This window comes from Hemitrygon akajei, chromosome 8 (genome assembly GCF_048418815.1).
Source record: "Hemitrygon akajei chromosome 8, sHemAka1.3, whole genome shotgun sequence".
Classification (NCBI taxonomy): Eukaryota; Metazoa; Chordata; class Chondrichthyes; order Myliobatiformes; family Dasyatidae; genus Hemitrygon; species Hemitrygon akajei.
In genome coordinates, this window is record NC_133131.1 from 55,034,553 (window position 1) to 55,046,676 (window position 12,124).

Here is a 12,124-nt window from a genome sequence, read left to right on the forward strand (position 1 = left end):
TGTGGTAGATCCCTGCCCCCAGTCGTCACTGGGTTTTACAGGAAGAAATTTGTAGAGAAATTGCATACAGTTGCAGCAAATATTATGTTCTAAAGGTAGTTCATTTTAACTTTCGACATAGTGGCTAGGGATCCCATACTGTTGATCCTATTGTATGGGATAACATTTGTCAAAGGTGTTTAGTAAAGTTTCATTAATCAATATTTAGTCACAACAAGAGAGAAGCAGATACTGGATCTCCTCTTGGGGAATGAGGCAGGGCAGGTGACTGAAGTGGGTGCAGTGGAGCACTTTGGATATAGTGATCATAATTCAAATAGTTTCACGATATTTATAAAGTATAGACTGCTTGTTTGATTAATATCCTAAACCGGAGAAAGTCCAAAGCTAATGGAATCAGTAGAGATACAGCAGGTGTCAGTCGGGATGGGTTGTTTTCCAGCAAAGAGGGAGAGGCCCTCTAAAGTGAAATATCAACAGTACTGAATCTGCATGTTCCTGTTCGAATAAAAGACAAGGTCAGCAGCTTTATGTAACATATGTTATGGAGGGATGTTGAGGTATATACTGTATCACATAAAGGCTGCTCGGTTCAAAAGATACACTTGAAGAGCATAGGAAATGCAGGAGAGCACTCAAGACAGAAGTTCGGAGAACTAAAAGAGGGCTTTGAGTTACTCTGGCAGACAAGGGAAGGTCAGCGTGGTCATTTGTACATGGAGCTGAAAGAGACTGCAGAGATCTTAAATGAAAGTTTTACATCTGTATTTACTCAGGAGAAAGACACAAAGTATATAGAACTGAAGAAAAAGATCCATGATGTCATGGACCCTATCTGAAATACAGAACAGGATGAGCTTGCTTGTACTGAAGTGAATTCAGGTGGATAAATCCCTGGGCCACTTCCTCCCATCCATTCATGGGGTAATACAGCATGCATACTGGCCATTTGGCCTTACGAATCCAACTGAGAATGTTGTCCAACCGACTTATCCCAGAACCCTGTTTTCGGCCGATATCCACAAATTGCGCCACCAGTATGTGTTTCTTAAAGTGTTCCTTTCTACCCGTCTCAATGACTTCTTCTGGCAGCTCAGTCCGTGTACTCCACACTCACTGCATGTAAAATTATTCTTTGCCTTTGAAATCTAAACATTACCTTCCTCGGCCACTTACCTCATCCAGTTTTATACTCAACTACCCTGCAGAAAGTCTGCTATTATCCTTCATACCTCCTACCCAAAAAGGGAAATCCCACAGCCACACAGCCCCTCTAGATTTGGACTCAACTACATTTGTGAAAGGACTGCTATAGTCCTCCATATCGCTGCATCTCATAATATTAAACACTTCTATAATGTCACCCACCATTGTCCTCTTCTCTCAGCTTGGCTTACCACTCAGACCCTCTTTTCCTGTCAACATCCTCATAGATATTTTCTACACTCTTTCCGGTTTAACCATGTCTTCCCTGTACTGGGGTGAACAAAACTGTAAACAGTGCAATAATTTCAGTCTCACCAATAACTTAATGAATTGCAACATAATGCCTCAATTCCTAGACTCATTACCCTGAATAATGGACGCCAGTGAATGAAAAGCTTACTTCTCCACCCTGTCTACCTGTGATGCTGCTCTCAACAAACTCTGAACTTGTACTCGTATTTACCTCTGGCACAGTACCCTCCCGAAGGCCCTGCCATTCATAGTTTCAGTCCTACACTGGTTTGACTTTGCAGGATTCATCAACTCACACTTACCTCTATTGATATCTGTTGCTACTCCTCAGCAGATTTCCATTACGGACCGGGATGATAAACTTCACGATCAACAATCTCCAAATGTTCTGCTCTGCACTAATTTAAAATCCACATACACAGTGCATTGCTTCCGAAAGTTCCAGAGGATCATCATAAGATTATGATTGTTCCTTGTTTCCAATTTCAGAATTGGAGGATGGCTAGCTTGGATGGCATAAGAAGACATCTGTTAGGCATGCATTGGCCCACTGTGTTTTCTATCGAAGAGATGGTTATTATTAAGAATATTAAAAGTAAGAATCCGTATGTTCCCATCAGAATATGAGGCAAGGATTACAGGTTTCTGGTATTTTGGTTATCGGTGGATATTGAGGAACTAGTACAGAACAGGGAAGAGTTGCATATCAGGTATAGGCTAAAGATCCAACGAGGAACTTGGGAAATGCAAGTGAGAAACCAGGAGGGCTAAAAGAGGGCATGAGATTGGTCTACTTGGCAAGGTACAGTGGAATTCTGAACATTTCCAGGGCTATGTCATAATAAGAACAAAGGGAAAAAAAAAGAATTGGTCACCTGAAAAACAAGTGTTATTTTTTAATTTCCAAATGCTATTAGGTCCTGCCCCTCAGAATCTCTATCGCTGTCTTTCCTACCACTGATGTTAGTGTTACTGGCCTATAGTTCCCTGCTACTGTACTACAAAAGTGTAGTTCCTCATAGTTATCGATAGAGGAGTTCATCCACAGTGTATGATTCCGTGTTATTTTGATTCATAATGAACATATCAGCGCAGACACCTTGTGCAGATATTCGACAGCCATCAAAAATGCTTTCGATGTTTGCATCATCCAAATCTTCCTTTTCATTTCAACATTCAAGACGAATATCCATATTTCCAAACTTGTTGAAGTAGTAAAATCATTTCATTTTAACTCTTGGATATTTCTGGCATCTCCAAGGTTGAATGCCTGAAACCACAGTGAGCAAAACAGTTCGGAAATGTCTTACTGCTTATTACTCATCAACTATCAAAATCATTCCTTTTTGAACACAAACACATTTAAGTGACGCTATTTCAAAACTGTTTAGTCTATGTACGGAGTCGTATCTAACGGCCACACAACGCGCACGTGACTGTCGGTGGTTGGGAACTGTTTGACATCACTTTCCTGTACCAATTAAGCGACATATAGACCCAAATAAACAGAGTGAATCCGAGCTATTTTCTTGATTTTATTTTGTTCTTAAACAATTGTCCCAAATATGCAGCTGTCCCAATTAACCAATGACCCAATTAACTGGAACCACTGTATTTTGAAACTAATAATCAAGCTCATTATTCCTGAAGTGCTCCCGCAGTGACATTTCAGTCAAGTGCCCAGCCGCATTTCCCAACAGGAGATCCAGTGTTGTTATCTCTTTAGTCCTAAGACTTTCTGGGAAATATTTAATAAATTCTGTCTCATCAATCCGTTTGTGAATGGCAGCCCCAGTCAATATGAGGGAAGTTCAAAGTAAATTTACTATCAAAGTGCTTTTCTGTCATGAACTAATCTCTGTGATTCATGCTCTAGTGGGGCATTCACGGCAGATACACAGAAACACTAGAATTACTGAAAAACCACACACGACAGAGATGGACAAACAACCAAAATACTATGAGTTATAAGAATAGAATTGGGGCGTTTGGTCCAACGACACTGCTCCACAAATTCATCATGGCTGATCCATTTAACTGTCAGCCCTAATTTCCTGCTTTCTCCCCGTAACTGTTCATGCACTGTCTAATCAAACCCTATCGTGCCCTGGCAAATCAATAACTTAACGTGATTATCCGCTTTTAGTAACGAATTCCACAGATTCACCATTCTCTGGCAATTGAAGTTCGAAATAGCAGCCCTCTTTTCAGAGGCTGTGCCCTCTGGATCACAACTGAGGCTGTGCCATCACAGGAAACATCCTCTCGACATCTATTGAAGATTTTCAACATTTGATACGTTTCAATGAGATCCCACCCTCCTCCCCCCGCTATATTATGTTAATTTCCAGTGAGTACAGGCCCAGAGACATCAATTGGTCCTCATGCTGGTAACCTTATCATTCCCAGAATTACTTTCATGAAACTCCTCTGAAGTCCTTCCATTGTCAGCTCATCCTTTCTTATATTTGGGCCCAAAGCTGCTTAAAATACTCCAAGTGAGGTCTTACCAGTGCTTACAAAGCCTCAACATTGCATCCTTGCTTTCTCGTCCTCTACAAATGAATGCTAACATCGCATTTGCTTTCCTCACCATTGACTCAATCTGTAAATTGACCCTGAGGGAATCCTGCACAAGGAATTCCATAGCCATTTACACCTCTCATTCTTGATTTTTTTTCTCCATTTAGAAAATCCTGCATTCATTCCTTTTTCCAAAGTGCATGTCAATACACTTCCTGTTTCTATATTCTATCTGCTATTTTTGGACCATTCTCCTAATCTGTCATAGTCGTTTCTGTAACCACCCTGCTTCCTCAACCTTACCTGCCCTCCCATTTATCTTCGTATAGTCCACAAACTTGGTCGCAAAGCCATCAATTCCGTCATCCAATCATTAAAATATAATGTAAAAAGAAGGGGTCTCAACACGTACTGCAGTAGAACACCCCTAGTCAGTGGCAGCCAACCAGAAAATACTCCTTATTCTCGAACACTTCGCCTCCTGCCGATTATAGAATGCTCCATCCATCTGGGTACCTTGCAACCTGATGACACGAATATCGGATTCACTTTCCGCTGCAAAAATTTACCTCCCCCTTCCTCTATTCACCATTCACTTCTTCTCACCTGTCTATTACATCTTCCTGGCTCCCTACCTCTTCCTATTCTCTGATTGTCCACTTGTTTCTCCTGTCTCAATCTTTCTTCTCCAGACTTTGACCATTCCCACCCAACCGGCTACACATCACCTTTTAACTTGCACCTTTGCACTCTACCTACTTTTTCATTTTGGAAACTTCCCACTCTCTTCTCGGTCCTGAAAAAAAAATTCTTGGCCCAAAACTTTGACTGCTTACACTTTTTCATAGATGCTGCCTGACCTACTGAGTTCCTCCAATATTTTATATGTGTTACTTTGGATATGCAGCATCTGGAGATTTTCTCCTGTTTACAATGCCTTCTGAAAACCCAAGTACGAAACATCCACTGATTCTTCTTTGTCTAACCCTTCTCTCTTAAAAATGCCAGCAGGTTTGTCCAGCAAGATTTTCCATTAGGAAACACTGCTGCCTTCGGACGACTTGATCATATGCCTCCGGGTACCCTAAGCAATTGACTTCAACATCTTCTTAACCACTGAGTTCAGACGAATTTGCCTATAATTTCTTTTCTTTTGCTTCTTTTCTTTCTTGAAGAATGGAGTGGCATTTGCAATGTTACCGTTCTCTAGCACGATGTCACAGTCTGTTTATGCTCGAACAGTCATCACAAAGGCCTCCCCGATCCGTTCAGCCACCTTTTTCAGATCGCTGGGATGCAGACCATCCGGTCCAGGTGACTTAGCTACATTCAGACCTTTACGTTTCTCATGCACATTCAAATTTTGGTAATTGTAACTTCACTCACTTCTGCTTCACGACAAATGTTGAACAGACAACAAACTGTGCAAGTATATGATAATGATAATAATAATAATAATAATAACAATAATAATAATAATAATAATAATAATAATAATAATAATAATAATAATAATAATAATAATAATAATAATAATAATAATAATAATAATAATAATAATAACAACAATACTATTATTATGGGTGATCCATTATAACTGCCTGGATATAGTAATACAGGATATATATATATATATATATATAAACAAGAACCACTTGCTTACTGGATATTCAGTGGCCATTCCAAAAACACATCACATACTGAAATTAATAAGTGAAAAACAGCAGAGATATGCCGAATTAAACGAAGAAATTGAAAGACAATAAAGCATTAACAAGGTAAACATTGTCCCCATAATATTCTCTATAACTAGCATCATCCCAAAGTCACTTCACAATAGCATAACAACTCGGGTCTACGTAGCAGTATTGATCTAAATACTGACGGAGTAGTGGGAGACAGAGTTGGAAGGTTTTGTCTCGAGAGGCTTCGGCGAGCAAAGGCTGAGGACGAGCTTCACTCCAAGTGAGGTAAGGCTGGGTAAGTTCCTTTCAAAGGAGAAAGTTTCAAAAGTTATGGCAAGTATTGGGTAGGTCATGGCAGCTGAGATCGGCCCCGTGGTTTGTTCATCTTGCAGCATGTGGGAGATCAGGGATACTTCCAGTGTCCCTGACGACAATGTGTGCAGGAAGTGTGTCCAGCTGCAGCTTCTGGCAGACCGCATTGAGCGTCTGGAGCTGCGATTGGATTCATACTGGAGCATCCGCGATGCTGAGAAAGTCGTGAATACCACGTTCAGTGAGTTGGCCACACTACAGGTAAAGGCTACACAGGCAGAAAGGGAAGGGGTGGCCACTAGACAGCGTAGTAGTAGGCAGGTAGTGCAGGAGTCCCCTGCGGTCATCATCCTCCTAAACAGATATACTGCTTTGGATAAAAACATAAAATGCTGGCAGAACTCAGCAGGCCAGACAGCATCTATGGGAGGAGGTAGTGACAACGTTTCGGGCCGAAACCCTTCATCATACTGTTTTGGATACTGCTGGGGGAGATGTCTCATCAGAGGAAGGCAGCAGCAGCCGAGTTCATTCAACCATGGGTGGATCTGCGGCACAGGAGGGAAGGAAAAGGAGTGGGAGAGCTATAGTGATGGGGGATTCGATTGTAAGGGGAATAGATCGGCGTTTCTGTGGCCGCAAACGAGACTCCAGGTTGGTATGTTGCCTCCCTGGTGCAAGGGTCAAGGATGTCTCTGAGCGGCCGCAGGACATTCTGGAATGGGAGGGTGAACAGCCAGTGGTCGTGGTGCACATAGGTACCAACGATACAGGTAAAAAAACGGGATGAGGTCCTACGAAGTGAATTTAGGGAGTTAGGAGATAAATTAAAAAGTAGGACCACAAAGGTAATAATCTCTGGATTACGACCAGTGCCACGTGCTAGTCAGAGTAGAAATAGGAGGATATTTCAGATGAATACGTGGCTTGAAAAATGGTGCAAGGAGGAGGGATTCCCATTTCTGGTGCATTGGAACCAGTTCTGGGGGAGGTGGGACCGGTATAAACAGGACGGTCTGCACCTGGGCTGGACTGGAACCAATGTCCTAGGCGAAGCGTTTGCTACTGCTGTTCAGGAGGATTTAAACTAATGTGGCAGGGGGATGGGAACAAGTGCAGAGAGACAGAGGGGTGTAAAATGAGGGTAGAAGCAAAAAGTGGTAAGGTGAAAAGTAAAAGTGGCAGGCAGTCAAATCCAGGGCAAAAAACAAAAAGGGCCACTTTTCAACATAATTGTATAAGGGCTAAGAGTGTTGTAAAAAGAAGCCTGAAGGCTTTGTGTGTGAATTCGAGGAGCATTCGTAACAAGGTGGATGAATTGAATGTGCAGATAGTCATTAATGAGTATGATATAGTTGGGATCACAGAGACAGGACTCCAGGGTGACCAAGGATGGGAGCTCAACATCCAGGGGTATTCAATATTCAGGAGAGATAGACAGGAAAGAAAAGGAGGTGGGGTAGCATTGCTGGTTAGAGAGGAGATTAACGCAATAGAAAGGAAGGACATTAACCTGGAGGATGTGGAATCGATATGGGTCGAGCTGCATAACAGTAAGGGGAAGAAAACGCTAGTGGGAGTTGTGTACAGACCACCTAACAGTAGTAGTGAGGTTGGGGATGGCATTAAGCAGGAAATTAGAAATGCGTGCAATAAAGGAACGGTAGTTAAAATGGGTGACTTCAATCTACATATAGATTGGTTGAACCAAATTGGTAAGTGTGCTGAGGAAACGGATTTCTTGGAATGTATGCGGGGTGGTTTTCTGAACCAATATGTGGAGGAGCCAACTAGAGAGCAGGCCATTCTAGATTGGGTATTGAGCAATGAGGAAGGGTTAGTTAGCAATCTTGTCGTGCGAGGCCCTTTGGGTAAGAGTGACCATAATATGGTGGAATTCTTCATTAAGATGGAGAGTGACATAGTTAATTCAGAAACAAAGGTTCTGAACTTAGAGAAGGGTAACTTTGAAGGTATGAGACGTGAATTAGCTAAGATAGACTGGCAAATGATACTTAAAGGGTTGACGGTGGATATGCAATGGCAAGCATTTAAAGATCACATGGATGAACTACAATTGTTCATCCCAGTTTGGCAAAAGAATAAACCAGGGAAGGTATTGCACCCATGGCTGACAAGGGAAATTAGGGATAGTATCGTCCAAAGAAGAAACATATAAATTAGCAAAAAAAAGCGTCACACCTGAAGACTGGGAGAAATTCAGAGACCAGCAGAGGAGGACAAAGGGCTTAATTAGGAAAGGGAAAAAAAGATTATGAGCGAAAGCTGGCAGGGAACATAAAAACTGACTGTAAAAGCTTTTATAGATATGTGAAAAGAAAAAGATTGGTCAAGACAAATGTAGGTCCCTTACAGTCAGAAACAGGTGAATTGATCATAGGGAACAAAGACATGGCAGACCAATTGAATAACTATGGTTCTGTCTTCACTAAGGAGGACATAAATAATCTTCCGGAAATAGTAAGGGACCGATGGTCTAGTGAGATAGAGGAACTGAGGGAAATACATGTTAGTAGGGAAGTGGTGTTAGGTAAATTGAAGGGATTAAAGGCAGATAAATCTCCAGGGCTAGATGTTCTGCATCCCAAAGTGCTTAAGGATGTAGCTCAAGAAAAAGTGGATGCAAACACCACATTTTCGCTGGAAAACTGGCTTGCAGGACTGGAAAGCGGCTGCATTTAACTCAGTCACATAAATAACTTAATAGCAACAGGTCAAGGAGAGAGCTTCCCGGAGAAACCAGCTGTCCACAACAGAAATCGGACTCTTCCAGCACAGATATGGGAGGCTGATTGCATCGGGCACCTGCCATAGCAGCAACGATTGAAATACTTTCTCTCTAATGGTTAACACATATTCAGGTCTACATAGAAACATAGAAATCGTGCAGCACAATACAGGCGCTTCAGCCCACATTGCTGTGCGGAACATACACTTACTTTTGAAATTACCTTGGGTTACCAATAACCCCTTATTTTTCTCAGCTCCATATACCTATCCAAGAGCCTCTTAAAAGACCTTATCGTATTCCCCTCCACCACCGTCACTAGCAGCCCATTCCACGCAATCACCACTCTCTGTGTAAAAAAAACCTTACCCCTGACATCTCCTCTGTATCTATTTCCAAGCACCGCAAAGCTATGCCTTCTCGTGTTAGCTATTGCAGCCCTGGGAAAAAGCCTCTGACTATCCACACTATCAATGCCTCTCATCATCTTGTGCACCTCTATCATGTCACCTCTCATCCTCTATTGCTCCAAGTGAAGGCCGAGTTCACTCAACCTATTTTGATAAGATATGATCCCCAATCCAAACAACATCCTTATAAATCTCCACTGCACCTCTTCTATAATTTCCACATCCTTGCTTTAGTGAGGTGACCAGAACTGAGCAGAGTACTCCAAGTGGGGTCGGACCAGGGTCCTATATAGCTGCAACATTACCTTTCAGTTCTTTCAGATTCAGATTCAGATTCAGTTTATTGTCATTTAGAAACCACAAATGCAATGCATTTAAAAAATGAGACAACGTTCCTCCAGAATGATATCACAAAAGCATATGACAAAACAGACTACACCAGAAAATCCACATAACGTTTGGCAATCCCCAATCCAGAGTCCGCAGAGGCTGCTGCGTATTAATATCACGCTACTGTCTAGCGCGTTCCACAGAAAGGTGCTCCAAATCCACCAGACAAACAAGACCAGAAACTAAAGCTACAAGACCTGCACAAAACCACATAGTTACAACAGTGCCAACAATAGCATAATTGATAAAAAAAACAGACCATGGGCACAGTGAAAATAGTCCAAAAATGTTCAAAGACTATAAGTTCGAAAGAAACTACCACACAGATTCCACAAGTCCACAGGGTTCCGATTTGACTCGTCATCCCACGCTGGCGGCAGAAGGGAGTACCCCCGCTATGGATTTCCACGGCGCCGCCCGACTCAGCCTCGCAGACGCAGCACACAATGAAAGCTCCGTCGAACCCAGCCTCGCAGACGCAGCACACAATGAAAGCTCTGTCGAACCCAGCCTCGCAGACGCAGCACACAGTGAAAGCGACCTGACCGCAGCGGACTCCGAGTCCGTCGAAACTCCGAGCCTCCGACCATCCCCTCCGGCACAGCTTCTCCGAGCACCATCCTCTGCCGAGCGTATTAAGACGCCCCCACCAATGGCCATTGGCAACGCGACCCCGAGGACAGGGGACCTGTTCTTCCCAGCAGAGACCCGGACCTCACAGCAGCAGCAGCAACGAAGAAGGTCTTCCTGGAGATTTCCAGATGGTATTCCGTGCTCCCACGTCCGTTTTCAACCGATTATGATTGCGCACGGCACCCTGCTTCACAAATAACAGAAAATCAGCTCCGGAGTGGCCGCTGCAGGCTGCGTCGCGCCGCCATCTTGGATCGTTCTTAAACTAAATCCCACGATTGATGACGTCCAATGCACCGGAAACATTCTTAACCACAGAGTCAACCTGCGCAGCAGCTTTGAGTGTCCTCGGGACTCAGACCCCAAGTCCCTCTGATCCTACGCACTCCCAAGAGTCTCATATAATGGCAATTCCCCGTACATCTGTTAATCAGGATCATACACTGAAGGAATTGAAGAAGTTAATCAGTTGTATGGGCACCTACAAAGAAGTACAATCTGCTAAAGTATTTCATCTCTCAGATAAGCCAAGTGAAAAACTCAGCTGCCAGTGAAGGTATTTACTGGGTATTTCGAAGATCCTGTTACCCCCCCCCCCCCCCAGGCATCAAGGGTCATTAAATGGATGGATGGGTTCTTGAAACAATAGGCTTACTCCAATAATACCAACCCACATCTTACAGGGGTGGCTGAGTGCACTACCCCAAATTGTGTACAACCTGAACAGACCGTTACCCCAAAGGTCACCGATGAGCAAAATGACCAATGCAGCTTTGGCACTGGAGGAAGAGACAGGCAGTAGAAAGGCGACAAGAGGGGAAGGAAAATTATGGATACACATTACAAATTTACTGGTTTGTAGACAGAGATGGCGAAATATTCTGGGTATCAATACAGGGGAAAGGTAATCTGGTGTGTTTAAACAGGAAGAAATTGACCATATCAGAATGATTTTAATGCTGTGGAAAACTGATCATTACAAATGCTTTGATCTATTTCAGGTAGAATGAAAGATCATGACGGATTACTGTCAATGCAGTGGGCCATCCTTCGAGAAGAGGATGTTATATCTAGGATAGTCAAGATGCCTATCCTTGAGTCCCAACTATCTGTGTTTGGTCCCTACCCCTCTAAACCTCTCCGATCCATTTACCTGTCCAAATATCAGTTAATCATTGTAATTGTACCCCCCTTTGCAGCTTCCTCTGGGAGCTTGTACCAGAGACCCACCACCCTCTATGTGGAAGAATTTGCCCATCAGGTCCCTTTGAATCATTTCGCTGTCATATTATCTCCTTCGCTTTCAGACTCTCCAAACCACTCTGCCTTTCTTCACTACTTAATCAATCCTTCCTGCAAATGAGTGATCAGAACTACACACAATACATTGTGTTCTTACCAATGACATGTACAGTTACCACATGAAGTGTCATTTCCTGTAGTCCAAACTCAGACTGATGAATGTTATCCACACTCCCACACCTTAAAGACAGACTTCTTGAATTTGATATGTCCACCCTGGGAAAATTATTCTGCCCCTTTACCTTGTCTGCACCTTTGATAGTTTTATAAACTTCTGTCAGCTCTCCTTTTAGCCTCAATCATTCCAGGGAAAACAGTCCCAGCCTGTCTGATTTTTGCTTGTAACTCACACATCCAGTCCATCCAACAGTCGTGTGAATCTCTTCTTCACCTTTCCAGCTTAATCACATCCGTCCCCTCATATGGTGTCCAGAACTGCAAAGGGTACTGTTGCTGTGCTTTAATTAATATTTTGCACAACTGTAATGTGGTGTTGTAACTCCTCTGCAGCTAAAGGCAAGCATGCTGTTTACCTACTTCACAACCTTGTCTACTTGTGTTGGGACTTTCAGGGAACTAATGGAACTAAAAACAAACATCAGCAGGTGCGAATGAGAAGGATGTGAGCTGCATAGTCCAGCTCTCTTCAGGCTCCTGAGAAA